Source organism: Oratosquilla oratoria, unplaced genomic scaffold (genome assembly GCF_046742065.1).
Source record: "Oratosquilla oratoria isolate Oo_2021 unplaced genomic scaffold, ASM4674206v1 SCAFFOLD121, whole genome shotgun sequence".
NCBI classification, from domain to species: Eukaryota; Metazoa; Arthropoda; class Malacostraca; order Stomatopoda; family Squillidae; genus Oratosquilla; species Oratosquilla oratoria.
The window spans coordinates 239,443-256,789 of NW_027467478.1; the positions used below are offsets into that span (position 1 = coordinate 239,443).

The 17,347-nt window shown below is 38.6% G+C and overlaps 1 long non-coding RNA gene across 2 annotated transcripts in view; it reads left to right on the forward strand.

The window, feature by feature from the left end:
* Positions 1–17,032, forward strand: part of LOC143022583 (uncharacterized) — a 50,592-nt gene extending 33,560 nt beyond the window's left edge. Inside the window, exons 3-6 of one of the 2 annotated variants that reach the window (XR_012966099.1) lie at positions 12,152–12,279; positions 14,870–15,647; positions 15,775–15,858; positions 15,947–17,032. This is a non-coding gene — a long non-coding RNA (uncharacterized LOC143022583). The remainder of the gene's footprint in view (positions 1–12,151; positions 12,280–14,869; positions 15,648–15,774; positions 15,859–15,946) is intronic. The other variant, XR_012966100.1, reaches the window with a different exon arrangement.
* Positions 17,033–17,347: the final 315 nt, after the last annotated feature.

The following is a 17,347-nucleotide window of genomic DNA, read 5'->3' on the forward strand; positions in this document are numbered from 1 at the left end:
TTTAAAACTGATTATGTTATAAAGACAATTGCAAATTAGGCCTAAGTGTACCAGATATTTATGCTTTAACCCATAACCATAATTCTATATCTATATACAAAGGCTTTTTCCCCCATATCAGGGAGGTAGCCAAGTCAAAAGGCATAAACCCACTCCCACCCATCATCCCCTCCACCCTCACATCTTAGCTCCTCGTGGACGACGGGTCATCCCTACATCCCGCCCACCACCCTGGGTCAGAAGCAATGCAGGACACTGCACATCCACAGCAAGGCCGCTTCACTTAATTGGCGACCCCCCCCCTCTCCGTCCCCTCACATAGAAAATGGAGGACAGAAGTCCCTTCGGGCTGCGTCAAAGTATCATTCACACTTTCCCACTCCCCCCATCCTCCCATCCCTTCCCTTTTTCATCACAGTATCATCTATACACAGCCCTTCTCCACTCATCCTTATCTTCTGCCACCTCCCTTCCCTGCTCCACAGACATTCCCCTCTTGCTCAACGCTCCTGTCACCCCATCCATCCATCTCATCCTTGGCCGTCCTCTCAAATACCCCTTTCACCAGTCTTCCTTCATCCATTCTTTCCATGTGTCCAAACCATCCTAATAGTCTTTCATCAGCCCTCTCAGCCATTTCCTTTTCCACCCCGGTTCTCCTTCTCACTTCCTCGTTTCTCACTCTATCCAGCCTTGTAACCCTCACCATACATCTCAGATATTTCATCTCAAACACATTTAAACTCTTCCTCTCTGCCTCTCTCAAATTCCATGTCTTTGCCCCCACACAACACTGTCAGCACAATCACCCCTTCATACAATCTCCTCTTTGCATTAATTCTCAAATGTCTATTTCTCATTACTTTTTTAAATCCCCAAGGCATTTATTTGCTTCTCTCAATCTACAGCTTACTTCTACCTCTACTCCCGTTGCAGCCACATATGACCCCAAGTACCTAAAACTATCCAATTCCTCCAGCCTCTCCCCTTTAAGACTTACTTCCAACTCTCCAGCATCCTCTCCTCTTGTACACCTCATCACCTTACTTTTACCCAGATTCACCTTCAACTTTCTCCTATCACACACCCTCCCAAACTCAGTCACTAACTCTCCCAATGCCTCCTCTGATCCTGCCACAAGTGCAGTGTAATCAGCAAACAACAACTGACTTACCTCACACTTTTCTCCTTTTTCCTCAACCAACTCCAGTCCCCTGCCCATTAATCTTGCATTTACCTCCTGTACCACCCCATCCATATACACATTGAACAGCCATGGCGATATGACACATCCCTGACGTAGTCCCACCTTTACCTTAAACCATTCACTGTCTCCATTTCTGATTCTAACACAGGCTCTACTACTCTCATAAAAACTCTTGACTGCTCTTAACAGTTTCCCTCCCAATACCTGTCTACCCTATCATAAGCCTTTTCCAAATCCATAAAGGCCCAAAAGACATCCTTACCTTTTCCTAAAGCTTTCTCACAAATCTGTCTTATCACAAAAATCTGATCCACACAGCCCCTACCTCTCCTAAACCCACACTGCTCCTCACCAATTACTTCCTCTGTTCCTCTCCTAATTCTCAAAGTCATAACCCTCTCATACGCCTTCCCAACTACACTCAACAAACTGATCCCTCTGAAACTACTACATTCACACTTGTTCCCTTTTCCTTTGAAAAGCGGAACTATACATGCACTCCTCCAGTCCTCTGGTACTCTACCCCCCCTTAGACACACATTAAACAACCTCACTAACCAGTCTACTATTACTTTACCTCCCTTCTTCAGACACTCCGCATGACACCCATCTAACCCAGGTGTCTTACCTGCTCTCATCATTTTAATCACTACTTCCACCTCATCTTTTCTTATTTTTCCCTCATTTTCCTCACCCATCACTGCCACTTTGCACCTCCCACTGCTATCACCATTCCCTCCCTATCGTCCTCTACATTCAACAGTTCCCTAGAATATTCTGCCCATCTTCCCCTTATCGCTTCCTCTTCCATTTTCATCTTGTCATCTTTGCCTTTTACCTTTTCCTACTTGAATCAACTTCCCTTCATCTTTTAATCTTTTAATAATAGTAAAAAGAAAATATTTAGGCCAAATCTTGTACATTGTGTAATGTGACCTTGGTAAACACAAATATTGATATACTATACGGAATAGTCTGTAAAACCCTTCTATTGATAGTAGCCTATTGAGTGACTACCAGACCTTAAATATTACCTACAAGATATACAGTTTGCATGATTTGGCTTTTTTCAGGAATTGGTAAACAATAAGCATTGGATGTAAGAACAATTTAGATTACTTTGCCAAAGTTTCCTACTTTTCCCAGTAATGTAGCCTAGGCCAATTGTAAGGTCCTACCTGTTGTATGATAAATGCTGATTATGAGATAGGCTAAACTAGCCTCTCAGTTTGATGGCCTAGGCAATCTCCATAGGGTAACTTAGCGAATCATTAGCAGTTTGTATTATTTTTTAAACTTTGATGAAGAGAGTGTATATATATATATGCTGTGGATGTGCTGTGTTCTGCGACACTGCTTCTGACCCAGGGCAGTGGACAGGGTGCAGGGATGACCCGTCCTCTAGGAGGTGCGAAGATGGGAGGGAGGGTGGAGGGGTGTGGAGTGTTTTCGGGGATGAAATGGGTGGGAATGTTTTTGTGCCTTGTCCTTTTTGGCTACCCCCCTGGTAAGGGGGAAAAAAGCATTGGTATATGTATGTATGTATATATATATATATATATATATATATACACACAGATAAAACCTATTTCTTTTGGTACATGTTGATTATCGAGTTATTTAGAAAAAAAAAAAAAAAAATAAATGAAAAATAAAAAATAAAACAATGCAATAATAATTTATTTTTACTTTTATTTTGTTTTTATTTTTTAATTATTTTTATTGTTTAATTTTTATTTAATTATTTAATTTTTATTTAAAAAAGAAGAAAAAAAGATAATCCCAAAATAACCTTACACTCCACATTTACCTTTCTTTTTACCATAAATTGTAGGGTCAAATTTGTTTTTCCTAGACTATAGGCTGCCTCTATTCATAGGGTAGTCTAGGACTCTAACCTATGTTTCTCATAGGCTAGTCTAACGAACCATTTTCATCACATTAAGATAATAATATATAAAGTACAAACTACTATTTTTTATTTGCAAATTTCAATTAAGTAGTCTATAAGTTCTATAATTATGAATAAAGCCTAATTTTTTGATGTTTACAAATAAGAAATTTGTATAGATTTTAGCTTTAACCTCATTATTAACATAGTAATACTGGTAGATTCAAGGAACATATAAAATATTTTATTATAAGAAATTTTTGTAGATTGAATTTTTAAGGTAGTTATTAACATAATAATACGGGTGTATTCAAGGTACAGTACATATGTTTTGTTATATTCTTGAAAACTTCGAGTTTGTCTGAATTTTTACCATTACAGTAATTGGCAAGCCAACACTAGATGTAAAATACTGTCTATAGATGTGCACTGTGAAATAATTTGTTGCTATTGTGCAAATAGCAAGCAGTAGGTCTCATTATTCCAAGTTTAAAAAATCTAAAAAAATTTATATGTTTTGTGTTGAGAAAATTTAATAACCGTCCAGTATAGAATAGTTTTATAGCTAATTACAGGGCATATACCATTTATAGAATTTTCCAGAATGTAGTTTGTATTAATGTTTCATTCTATACTGTGGGAGTTATAGACAGTGGAATGTATTTCTATTTTTAATAAATACTCTTGATTGGGGTATTGGCTGCTTGTTATTGTGGCAAAGTAGCATGCAGTCGATACTTTAGGGTCTATATGGGGCGCCCCTACGGACCAGAGCCACACATCATTTTGTCTATGATAGAGGAAAACTCTGTTCATAGAGAAATGATGACACTTTTATACTAAGACTGTCCTTCCATTATGCTGTCCCCCAACCCCTTGTTGCTGTCCTGTACCATTTCTCTGAGTATTCTTTTTCTGTGGTGGGGGAATTCCCTGTAGTGGGGGAAAAGAATACTGCCACCAAGTATTCCCACTTGGATTGTAAGAGGCGAGAAGAAAGGGACGGGGATTGGGACTAGGCATCCTTCTCCTTGTAGCCCCACAGGGTACATTTCTAAAAGTAAAAGCAAAGGCATACGAGGGTCTGGAAGATCTCGGACCAGCACCCTAAGGTTTGGGTCTTTTAATGTGCATGGATATGGTACAGATGAGAGTAAAATGGAAGAGATAGTATGTGAGAAGAAAGATGGATGTGTTGGCTTTGAATGAAACTAAGTTGAAAGGGAAGGGTGAGTTTAAGTTTGGGAGTGTAAGTGGGAGGTTATCAGGAGTGCAGAGAGGGCGAGGGAGGGAAGGGGTGGCTATTATAGTAAGTGAAGAGATAGGTAAATGTGTAGTGGAGTGGAAGGAGGTTTCCTCAAGGATAATGTGGATGAAGGTGAAACTGGGAAAGGAGATGTGGGTTTTTGTAAGTGCATATGGACCTGGCAGTGAGAAGAGTGTAGAAGAAAGGGAGGCTTTTGGATAGATGTAAATGAGTGCATAGAGGGTTTAGGAAGAAGCGTAAATGTAATAGTACTGGGAGACCTGAATGCTAGGGTAGGAAAGGATCCAATTGATGGAGTGGTTGGGAAATGTGGAGTTCCAGGAAAAAATCATAGTGGAGAGTTGATGGTGGAAATGTGTCTAGAGAGTTGATGATAGCAAATACAGTGTTTTGGAGGAAAGTCAAGCATAAGTACACATGGGAGAGGGTGGTGGAGGGAAGGGTGGTAGATAGAGCGCTAATGGACTGTGTAGTGGTAAATAGGATTATGATAGGAAGAGTTAAGGATGTACATGTGCTAAGGGGAGAGGGTGGGGGAATATCAGATCATTTTTTGGTGTAAGGTAAGTTGAGAGTGGAGGACAGATGGAGAAAGAGGAAAGGGACAAAAGGTAGGGAGGTGCATAAAGTGAACTCTTTAAACGAAAAGGAAAAGGAGGAGTACAAGAAGAAGCTGAAGGAGGAGTGGGAGGGAGTGAAGGATAGAGTAGAGGTAGGTGTGGAGGAGGAATGGGGATAGTTCAAGGAGGGAGTCACAAAGTGTGCAAAGATGGTGTGTGGAACAAGAAGGACAGGAGGAAATAGAAGGAAGAGTAGTGAATGGTGGGATGAGGAAATGAAGAAGGTTGTAGAAGAGAAGAAGCGAGTTTACACAGATTGGTTACAAAAAAGGACGAGGTAGTCATATGAGAGGTACAAAGAAAAGAAAAGAGAAGTAAAGAAAAACTTAAAGGAGGCAAAGAGGAGAGCAGATGTAAAATGGGTTAAGAGTATGACAGAAAATTTTGAAAGTAATAAAAAGATGTTTTGGAAAGAAATTAAGAGAGGAAGAGGAGGCGAATCAAGTAGAGAAGAAAAGGTAAAAGGTGCAGATGGAGAGATGATAATGGAGGAGAAGGCAGTAAGGGGAAGATGGGCAGAATATTTTAGGGAGTTGCTAGATGTGAAGGAGGATAGGGAGGGAAAGATAGCTGCAGTGGGAAATGCTAAGAAAATGAGAATGATGAGTGAGGAAAATGGAGAAGAAATAAGGAAGGATGAAGTGAAGGCAGCTGTTAAGATGATGAAAGCAGGTAAGGCACCTGGTCTGGATGGATGCCATGCAGAATGTCTTAAAAAAGGAGGTACAGTGATGGTGGACTGGTTGGTGAGGTTATTTAATGTTTGCTGGAGAGAAGGTAGAGTGCCGGAGGACTGGAGGAGTGCTTGTATAGTTCCTCTTTACAAGGGAAAAGGGGACAAGTGTGAATGTAGTAGTTTCAGAGGGATTAGTTTGTTAAGTGTAGTTGGGAAGGCTTATGGGAGAATCTTGATTGAGAGGTTTAGGAGAGGAACAGAGGGAGTAATTGGTGAGGAACAGTGGATTTAGGACGGGTAGAGGTTGTGTAGATCAGATCTTTGTGGTAAGACAGATATGTGAGAAAGCTATAGGAAAGGGGAAGGATGTTTTTTGGGCTTTTATGGATCTGGAAAAGGCTTACGACAGGGTAGACAGAAAGGTACCGTGGGAGGTTATGCGGATATACGGGATAGGAGGAAAGCTTTTGGGAGCTGTCAAGAGTTTTTATGAGAGTAGTAGAGCTTGTGTCAGGATTAGAAATGGAGAGAGTGAGTGGTTTGAAGTAAAGGTGGGACTTAGTCAAGGATGCGTTATGTCACCCTGGCTGTTCAACTTATACATGGACGGGGTAGTGCAAGAGGTAAATGCAAGGGTAGTGGGTCAGGGATTGGAGATGGTTAAAGAAAATGGAGAAAAGTGGGAGGTGAGCCAGCTGTTGTTTGTGGACGACACTGCATTTGTGGCAGAATCGGAGGAGGGATTGAGGAAGTTGGTGACAGAGTTTGGGAGAGTGTGTGATAGAAGAAAGCTGAAGATGAATGTGGGTAAAAGTAAAGTGATGAGATGTACAAGGGGTGAAAGTGGCAGTAATCTGGAAGTGAACATTAAAGGAGAGCAACTGGAGGAAGTGGATAGTTTTAGATACTTGGGTGCAAATGTGGCAGGAAAAGGTGGAGTAAAGGTGGAGGTAGAATGTAGATTGAGAGAAGCAAGTAAATGCCTTGGTGGATTAAAAAGTGTAATGAGGAATAGAAATTTGGGAATGGATGCGAAGAGGAGACTGTATGAAGGAGTGATTGTGCCAACAGCACTATATGGAGCAGAAACATGGAACATAAGAGAGGAAGAGAGAAGGAGTTTGAATGTGTTTGAGATGAAATGTCTGAGAAGTATGATGGGGGTTACTAGGCTAGATAGAGTGAGAAATGAGGAGGTGAGGAGGAGAACAGGGGTGGAAAGGGAGCTGGGAGATAGGGTTGATGAAAGAGTATTAGGATGGTTTGGACACATGGAAAGAGTGAAGAAAGACTAGTAAAGGAGGTGTGGAAGGCAGATGTGGAGGGAGTGAACATGAGGGGACGTCCTAGGATGAGATGGATGGATGGGGTGAAGGGGGCTTTGGGGAAGAGGGGAATGTCTGTTGAGGAAGGACGGGAGAGGACAGAAGACAGGTATGAATGGAGAATGGTTGTATATGGAAGATGTTGTGATGCATGAGGTGGAATGGATGGGGGGATGGGGGGTGAGGTAGTGTGTGTGAGCAAAATTTTGACGCAGCCCAAAGGGATTTCTCCCCGTCTTCTCCTTTACATGGGGGGACGGAGAGTGGGGGTCGCCGTTTTAATGAAGTGGCTTTGCTGTGGATGTGCCGTGTCTTGCGACACTGCTTCTGACCCAGGGCAGTAGACAAGGTGCAGGGATGACAGTTATCCAGGAGGTGCTAAGATGGGAAGGAGGGTGGAGGGTAGTGGAGTGTTTTCAGGGATGGAATGGGTGGGAATGATTTTATGCTTTTTCCTTTTTGGCTACCCCCCTAGTAAGGGGGAAAAAGCCTTGGTATATGTATGTATGTAATAAATACTCAATAGATATAATTATTAATTCAAATTCCTGAATAATTTGTCAACTGTCAAGTGACAGAGATGATTTTTATCTTTAAATGATTTAAACTATCTACTTTACCTTTGTTGACAGTCTAATTAATTCAAATTATGTTAACATCTAGAACTCCATCATGTACACATGTACATGACAGTGTAGACAATAGTATATATCCACTACGTGTGCACTATGCACATACGTCTTCATGTATGTAAAAGTCAATGGAAGTGTTTTTGTGTGGTTTACTGTTTTGTAGGAGCTATGTCATGCTGGGATAATGCCCTGAGGTAAACTTTGACCAGTCTCAGAGGCCAGATAGGAATGACATTAGAGCATATTTCACAGCATTTGGTGATGACTGAAAAGGGGAGGAACAACAGCAGCTATGAACAGTGTGCACAGGGGAAGGTTGTCTCTCTTTCCTGAACTGATTCCTGGTTTTTATGATAACATGATGAAACAAATTCTGCAGTAAGTACTAGGTAGGGCAGCCTCCATTAACCTTTCCTCATCATGATTTGTCACATTTTTTCCTAATATTGTGATAGAGGGTTTGTAAGATTGGACAAATGAAATAACATGATATTTTTTTTGGGGGGGAGGGGAGGGGCACAAAGGAAAAAGAAAATATATAGCTTGAAGTGACAACTCTGCCATGACAGATTTGAAAGTGCTCATAAGCTGGTAGATAGACATAGACATAGAAGGGTCCCGGGAGAGGCTATTGAGCCTGTGACTCAGGCTCTAAATGACTAATAATTAGGTCATCTGGGGTCTAGTGGTCACTGTGATCTAGGTGTTTGTTATTTATTTGAGCTGTGTAATCGAATATTTGATCTTGATGTTTCCATACACTATCCAATCTCTTTTCAAAACTCACAACTGAATTTGCATTCACAACATGATCAGGATGACTATTCCAGTTGTTCACAACACGACTGCAGAAAGTGAATTTCCTGATGTCCAGTCTTGGGCGCTGCTTGTAGATCCTCTTGGTGTGTCCTTGAGTCACTGAACCGGCAAGTTCAATAAATAATCCCCTGCTCACTTCACTATCATATAAATTGTTCACAATTTTAAAGGTTTCTGTCATGTCCCCTCTTGATCTACTGTATGATAGTGTAGGAAGGTCTAATTTCCTCAATCGTTCTGGGTAAGGCAAATCCTTTAGTCTTAGGGACCAACTTTGTTGCTCTTCTTTGAACTGCTTCCACAGCCTCAATGTCCTTTTTCTTGTATGGACACCATACCTGATTATCGTATTCCAAATGTGGTCGTACAAGCGCAGTGTATAATGACTTGAATACGGTCTCGTTCAATGTTACGAAAGTTCTTCTTATTAGCCCGACTAGTCTATTTGCCTTATTGATTTTCTCAGCCAAGTGTGCTGTGAACTTCAGCTCGTCATCAATTACAACTCCCAGATCCTTCTCTACTTTGATTCCTGTCAATTCTTCTTCCATAGAATATTTCCTATTGTCCACATTTGATTTCCCGATTCTCATCACACAGCACTTCTTGGGATGAAATCTCATCAGCCACTTCTCTGACCAGCTTCTCATCCTCACAAGATCTTCTTGTAATTTCTCACAGTCCTGGCTTTCATGAATCCTCCTGAATACTTTAGTGTCGTCTGCATACAAGGATAATTCACTGTTGATTACAGAATCTGGCAAGTCATTAATATATAAAACAAACAGTAGCGGACCCAACACAGATCCCTGAGGTACACCGCTGACCACGTCCTTCCATTCTGACTCAACTCCATTGACAATCACTCTTTGTTTCCTATCATTGAGAAAGTCTGCTATCCATGACAAAATGTTTCCTCTGATGCTATACCTCTTGATCTTCTCAACTAGCCTTCTGTGGGGGACAGTGTCGAAGGCCTTCATGAAATCGCAGTATGCAACATCAACAGCTCCTCCTTCATCTAAAATCTGAGTCCATCTGTCCAAGACCGTGATCATTTGTAGTACCATCGAACGCCCCTCCACAAATCCATACTGTTTGTTACTAATCAGCTTATTGCCCTTGAGATGTTCCAGAATCCTTTTCCTAATTATTGATTCCAATAACTTGCATGTAACACATGTTAAGCTAACTGGTCTGTAATTACCTGGGTTGCTTCTGTCACCTTTTTTGTACATTGCCAAGATTACAAAGGCGGAGCATGCCGACAGGAGACCTTTTGGTCCATATCTAGGTCGGATGCAAAAAAAAAAATCATAATGATAATGAAATAATAATAAAAAAAAGCTATGATAATGTATGCAACAAACAAAATACATAAATGCATAGGTATAGTTGAATAACAAACAAACAGGTAAACAGTAAATAATAATAATTTGACACATAACTAATAATAAATGAAAATCAAACAGACAAATGATAACAAAACAAAAACAAATAATATAAAATAAATTATAATCATTACAGCATCTTGCTTAGGTGTTTATCTAAATGAGTCTTAAAGCTTCAAACTGAACTACATTGCTCTACCTGTGCAAGAAGTTTATTCCATTCATTAACTACACGGTTGGCAAAGTTGTTTCTACCTACCTACAAATTGAATCTATTTCCGGACAGTTTGAGACCATTGTTTCTTGTCTGATTCTCATTCAATGTGAAAATTTGGTCACTTTTGATGTTGTCAATTCCCTTTAGAATCTTAAAGACCTGTATCAAGTCACCTCTGAGTCTACGCTTGTTTAGGGAAAACAGATTCATATGTTTTAGTCGATTTTTGTATGATTTATTTTTGATATTTGGAATCAGTTTTGTGGCTCGCCGTTGTACTTTTTCCAGTCTGTCAATGTCTTTAATGAGATTCGGTGACCATACAGAAACAGCATATTCCAAATGTGGACGAACTAACGATTTATATAGCTTGTTAATGAGTGATGAACTTTTGCAATCAAAAGATCGCGCAATCAGACCTAGAATCTTATTTGCTTTCTCAGAGGCTGAAATACACTGCTTGGATGATTTGAGGTCGTTACTGATAATTACACCGAGATCCTTTTCACTGTCCACTTTTGTTAATGAATTTCCAAATAACTTGTAATCGTACTTACTGTTGTTTTTACCTATGTGCATTACCTTGCATTTACTTGTGTTAAATTTCATTAGCCACTTTTCAGACCATTGCTGTAATTTATCTAAATCTTCTTGAATATCTAATTGGTTTAAGTGATCATTTGCCATTCCGCACAGTTTTGTATCATCAGCAAATTTGGAAACAGTATATTTTAGTCCATGGTCTGTATCATTTATATATACTATGAATAGAAGTGGCCCAAGAATGGAACCCTGAGGAACTCCACTTGTAACATTCTTCCATCTAGAAGTTTTTCCATTTAAAACAACTCTCTGTTTTTGACCATTCAACCAATTACTAGTCCAACCTAATAGGCTACCACTTATTCCGTGTAAAGCTAATTTAGTAATTAGTCTTTCGTGTGGAACGGTATCAAAAGCTTTTGCAAAGTCTAGATATATTAAATCTGTATTGTTTCTTTTGTCATAACTCGAGATAACTGTGTTGTAGAATTCGAGTAAGTCACGCAAGAACGTTTCCGTCTGAAACCATGCTGGCTATCATTTATCAAACGGTTACTTTCTAAATAATGTTCGATAGCATCTATGATGATAGTTTCCATTATTTTTCTTACGATTGAAGTCAAACTTATAGGCCTATAGTTATTTGGTTTCTTTTTGTCACCTTTTTTTAATATGGGAGTAACGTTAGCTAGCTTCCATTCTCTTGGGACATCTCCGGATATGATGGATTTCTTGAAAATAATTTCTAATGGAACAACAATCTCATTTTTCATTTCCTTTAAGATTCTTGGATGCCAACTCAGGCCCTGGTGTTTTATTAACTTTGAGTTTGTCTATACACCTTTTAATTTTTTCTTTTGTTATATTTACCGTAGTGAGTAAGTTTACCCTAGACTTTTGACAGGTTTCAGTTTGGAGTTCACTTTGAGGTGTTTCGTTTACAAATACCGAGCTAAAATAATTGTTTAAGATATTACACATTCCTTCATTTGAATATTCAAGTTGATCGTCAGCAGATAATAGTGGACCAATGTGATTCCTAACAACCTTTTTATCTCTAATATACATACATACATATACCAAGGCTTTTTCCCCCAATCTGTAAGCTGAAGCTCCTGACATAGTCCTATGAACTGAGCTTTACTGAAATCGGGTATTTTAGAAACACAAGTAGCTATTCTAAAAATTTTTAGGCGTTTGAATCTAACTAAGTTGTGATCGCTATTTGCAACAGATTCACCGACTTCTGCATCAGTTACCATGCTTTCGCGGCTAGTGATCAATAGATCGAGTAAGTTTCCATATCTTGTGGGCTCTTTTATATGCTGAATTAAGTAATTGTCACCAAGAAAATCAATCAAGCGACTACCTATATGGCCATGTTCAAGGGTCATCCAATCAATGTCAGTAAAATTGAAATCACCCATTATCAATAAATCCCGGTTGCAGAAACTAGAACAGAGATGTTTGCTAGTTTCCAATCTATGGGTAGTCTTTTGCTTAAAAGTGATGATTAAAGATCTTGCATGGCGGATATGCAATTACATCTTTCGTCTCTTTCAGAATTCGAGGATGAAGCCGCTCCGGCCCAGGGGATTTATTCCTTTGTAGTTTATCTACAACACAGATAATATCCTCACTAGAGAATTCAATCTGTGATAACATTGGAATATCCATGACCTCCACCTCTGGTATTAACCCTTCTGGTTCATTGGTGAACACTGAGCTAAAAAAGTCTGCAAGTACTGTTGCCTTTTCATTGTCATCTTTAGTTTAAGAATTTTTATTCAAATCTCTATACAGATTACATATACTGACTGAAGCTTTTGTTTTAGACTGGACATACTTCCAAAATATCTTTGGGTTAGACTTGACATTTTGCGCAATAGTCTTCTCTACGTTCTTAACAGAAGACCTAGTTTCAGCTCTTACCTGATTATTAATCCGTCTGTATTCCTCATATAATTTTTCATACTCGCCCTGATAAATTTCTCTACCTTCCTTCATTTTTTTCAATCACATCCAAAATCTTTGTTTTTTTCTTAATCTTTGCCCACAGCTTTCTATTCATTGGCAAATTATGATTTGTTCTCTTCCTTAATTCCCCACTGCTTTTAAATTCTCTCCTTGGAATTTATTTATCTATTGACTCTTGTAGTTTACTTTTAAATATGCTCCACATGTTCTCAATATCATCCGTATCCAAATACTTATCCCAATTAATATTCAATATTCCGTTTAGCTTGCAATAATCCGCCTTTTCAAAAAGATACACAAGTCCCTTACAATTTTTTACCTGTAGATGATCATGAGCATAAATAATACCATTATATATTTTATATATATATGTTTATACGAATATATGTGCTTGTGTGCATATATATATAAAGCTGGTTGAGTGTATATGTGAGTATATTTATCATACAAGTGAATGTTTCACGTAAAAAATGATATACATAACAAATAGGTGTGGGGGGCTAGTATATGGATCTGCAGAATAGATTTCCACATAGGGGTCAAGGAGTTAAGGAGTCGGAGTCGGGAGTTAGAGTCAGAGGAATCAAAGGAGTCGGAGTCGGAGTCGGACCTTATACCATCCGACTCCGTAGCCCCGGGTCGCACCCATTTGTTCTCTGCAACAGAAGAAAAGAAATAACACCGAACCATGTATTTCATGCTTTTCCAAAGGATACAGCAAGGTAATTTGTACCATATGTTTTTGGTACAAGGGGTGAAAGTGGCAGTAGACTGGAAGTGAACATTAAGGGAGAGCGACTGGAGGAAGTGGATAGTTTTAGATACTTGGGTGCAAGTGTAGCAGGAAAAGGTGGAGTGAAGGTGGAGGTAGAATGTAGATTGAGAGAAGCGAGTAAATGCCTTGGTGGTTTAAAGAGTGTAATGAGGAATAGACATTTGGGAATGGATGCGAAGAGGAGACTGTATGAAGGAGTGATTGTGCCAACAGCACCGTATGGGGCAGAAACGTGGAACATAAGAGAAGAAGAGAGAAGGAGTTTGAATGTGTTTGAGATGAGGTGTCTGAGAAGTATGGTGGGGGTTACTAGGCTAGATAGAGTGAGAAATGAGGAGGTGAGGAGGAGAACATGGGTAAAAAAGGATTTGGGAGATAGGGTTGATGAAAGAATATTAGGATGGTTTGGACACATGGAAAGAATGAGTGAAGAAAGACTAGTAAAAGAGGTATGGAAGGCAGATGTGGAGGGAGTGAACATGAGGGGACGTCCTAGGATGAGGTGGATGGATGGGGTGAAGGGGGCTTTGGGGAAGAGGGGAATGTCTGTTGAGGAAGGAAGGGAGAGGACGGAAGACAGAGGTGAGTGGAGAATGGTTGTATATGGATGATGTTGTGACTGCATGAGGAGGAATGGGCGGGGAAGTGGGGGGTGGGGTAGTATGTGTGAGTAAATTTTGACGCAGCCCGAAGGGATTTCTCCCCGTCCTCGCCTTATATGCAAAGGGGGACGGAGAGGGGGGGTCGCCAATTAAATGAAGCGGCCTCGCTGTGGATGTATTGTGTCTTGCGACACTGCTTCTGACCCAGGGCGGTGGGCAGGGTGCAGGGATGACCCGTCATCCAGGAGGTGCTCAGATGAGAGGAAGGGTGGGAGGGGTGTGGAGTGTATTTAGGGATGAAATGGGTGGGAGTGTTTTTATGCCTTTCCCTTTTTGGCTACCTCCCTTGGAAGGGGGAAAAAGCCTTGGTATATGTATGTATGTATGTATGTTTTTGGTGTAATAATGTCATCTAATTTACCATAGGAAGGAAATATATTTTCCCCAGACATGTTGCCAATAAGATATTGTTTTTAAGGATCATACATTATATATATATATATATTATATTTTTTATACTATTAGAGCTTTTCTAGGGTATTTTGGGCTAATTCGAACGAATCTGACATTATTTCTTTTTGGCAATCAACCGCCGTTACCCCTGTCCAGGCCCCCATAACACTTTCCTTCTCACTCCATCCAAGAGGGAGGGTTGATGGGGTTCGTTGCCCTCCTACAAATCCTTAGGACACATTGAATCCGTGTCACATTCAAGACGAGAGAGCTGAAACAGGTCTTAAGAACTGACAATTAAAGCATAGTGTGGAAAGTAAACAGAGTGTGGATTGCACAGTAATTTAGCTACTTAGTTATTCTTTTAATTAATGGCAAAGTAAATAGGTAATGATTACACTTGTCTTGATTCAGCACATATTATTGTAATTTTCTATATAGTACATGATAATCTTATTATATACATCTTTGCAGATGTATGGCATGGCTGAATGTTATCCAGGTCCCACAATTATTTAAAAAATCTGCTCAGGATCTGAACAGGAGTTACAGGCTATGCAGTAGACATTTTTCCCCAAAAAACTACACAAATGGAACAACCAGCTCCAGACTTCTCCAGAATGCATTACCTGATCAGAATCTTAATTTTATGTATTAAAGCTGTTTATTTGAATATATTGAACATAATGAATTGTTAGAATGTGTCATAATAATAAGACTTGGTAGCTACTCCCAAGCTTTAATCAACTAGAACACCTGGAAATACATTACAATATATAGTTTACACAATATATACATATATAATGAACATATAGGACTCATCATATGAGTAGACCACATAATTGAACAAGTAAGGGAAGGAAGCAACTTACGAGGAGAGTCACGACTGTTTCTCTAACTGGTCCCAGACAGAATGTGATGACGTAGCTAGTCAGTTTCCTCTACAGTTCATTCAGTATGACGTGCAACCAAAACAAACAATGTAGCCAGACAGACAGACAGAGTATGACGCGCAAACAAACAAACGATTCGAAGTTCAATGACAAAATATGACAGAATGTTATCTAAGTGGTTTGCTATTGAATAATCAAAGCATAAGTTCAGTAGGAATGTTTAATTTTGTTTCAATATTTAGGTTATGTCTAATTTCCTTTGAATGTATGTGCAGGTGTAGCAACAATTCCTCCTATATCAAGCTCCATCACACCAGCAGACAGTAATGGGGAGGTGGCATCTCAGGCTTCAAAATGCAGTATGTGGCTTCATTTACCTTGAGTGTATGAGATCTGGGTGATATTAATAATGCTTGTTTTATATTGATGGTGATAATAATAGCATGTCTTGCAAATATCAATAATTGTAATATCATTCTGATACAGGTATTAAACCTGGCATAGATTATAAGTCTGCTCCTGAATTGCCTGTAGTAATTTCTTATCTACAGTATATGGAATCAGGATTTGGTGAGTTAACAAAAAAGAAAAATCACAATAAATTGAATGATTATTATCTTCAATTCTTGATATTATGTGTTACAAATCCCATTTCCAGGTTCTCTGAAGCATGCCATAGAGGATGATTTACATGCATACACAGATTTAAATTATAGAAAGCAGAATACAAGTGATAATTATTATTTCTTTTATAACATATAGATGTGCTTATGCCCTATTGCTGATTTTTTATGCTGTTATTATAAAGCTCATGTTTAATATATACATATATATATATATATATATATATATATACAGGTAGTCGTCGACTTACGACCAAGTTCGGTTCCGACAGGCAGGTCGTATGTCGATCTGGACGTAAGTCGGTCTTTATATATATACAGTATATATTACCCTTTAAATATTTTTGTTACTGTATATATATATATATATATATATATATATATATATTTATATTGTATATTAAAGTTAGCATATTGAAATAATCTTAGCATCTTTGAACTATGTTGTACAGAATTTTTTAACCTTTTTGTAGTTTTATCTGATTTTCTTTGGGAAACGTAGCCTAGGCCTAAGCATACTGAATAAAATCCTATCATCTTTAACCTATGATATTTAATACTGTATTTTTTAACTTTAGTATTATTTTACCATCAGACTTTCTTTAGGAAACGTATGCATACTGAATAAAATCTTATTATCTTTGAGCTACGTTGTTTAATATTCATTAACTTTTTTCATCAATTTTGTTAGGAAACATAGCCAAGGCCTATGCATACTGAATAAAGTCCTGTCATCTTTGACCTACTAATACTTTTTGTTGGTTACATTAGAATCATTGTAAGGCAAAATTAGGATTTTTTTTTATTTAAAAACATATTCATTTTGTTTACGTACTGTACCGAAAATATTGTTATCGACAACAGACTAGGCATAAACAAAGTTTATTGTTACATTCGCAAAACATAAAAATACAAAATGCTGAATCAAACATATTGTTATTGATAACAGACTAGGCATAAGAAAAATTTACTGTTACATTTTATTAATTGCAAAACATATAAAAATAAAAAATGCAAGGCAAAATTAAGAATTTTTTTTATTTCAAAACACATTCTTTTCGCTTACGTACTGTGCTGAACATATTTTTATCGACGACAAACTAGCCTAGGCATAAAAAAAAAAAAAGTTTTATTGTTACATTTTGTTAGTTGCAAAACATATAGAAATACAAAATACAATGCAAAATTAGGAAACATTTTACTTAAGAGAAAAAAATTGAAAGAATATTTAGCTGGCTGGGATGCTGACGGTGTCGGCAGCCTGCCAAACCATCGTACTCGCGTCTCGCGGCGTGCGGAGTAATTGTTCTGCGCTGCCAGGCATAATATTGCAGTTCTATTACTCTATTAAATGTTAAATATTATTGCACTATCTCGTGGTCGTAAAGTCGATCAGTCGTAAATCGCATAGGTCGTAAGTCGACGACTACCTGTGT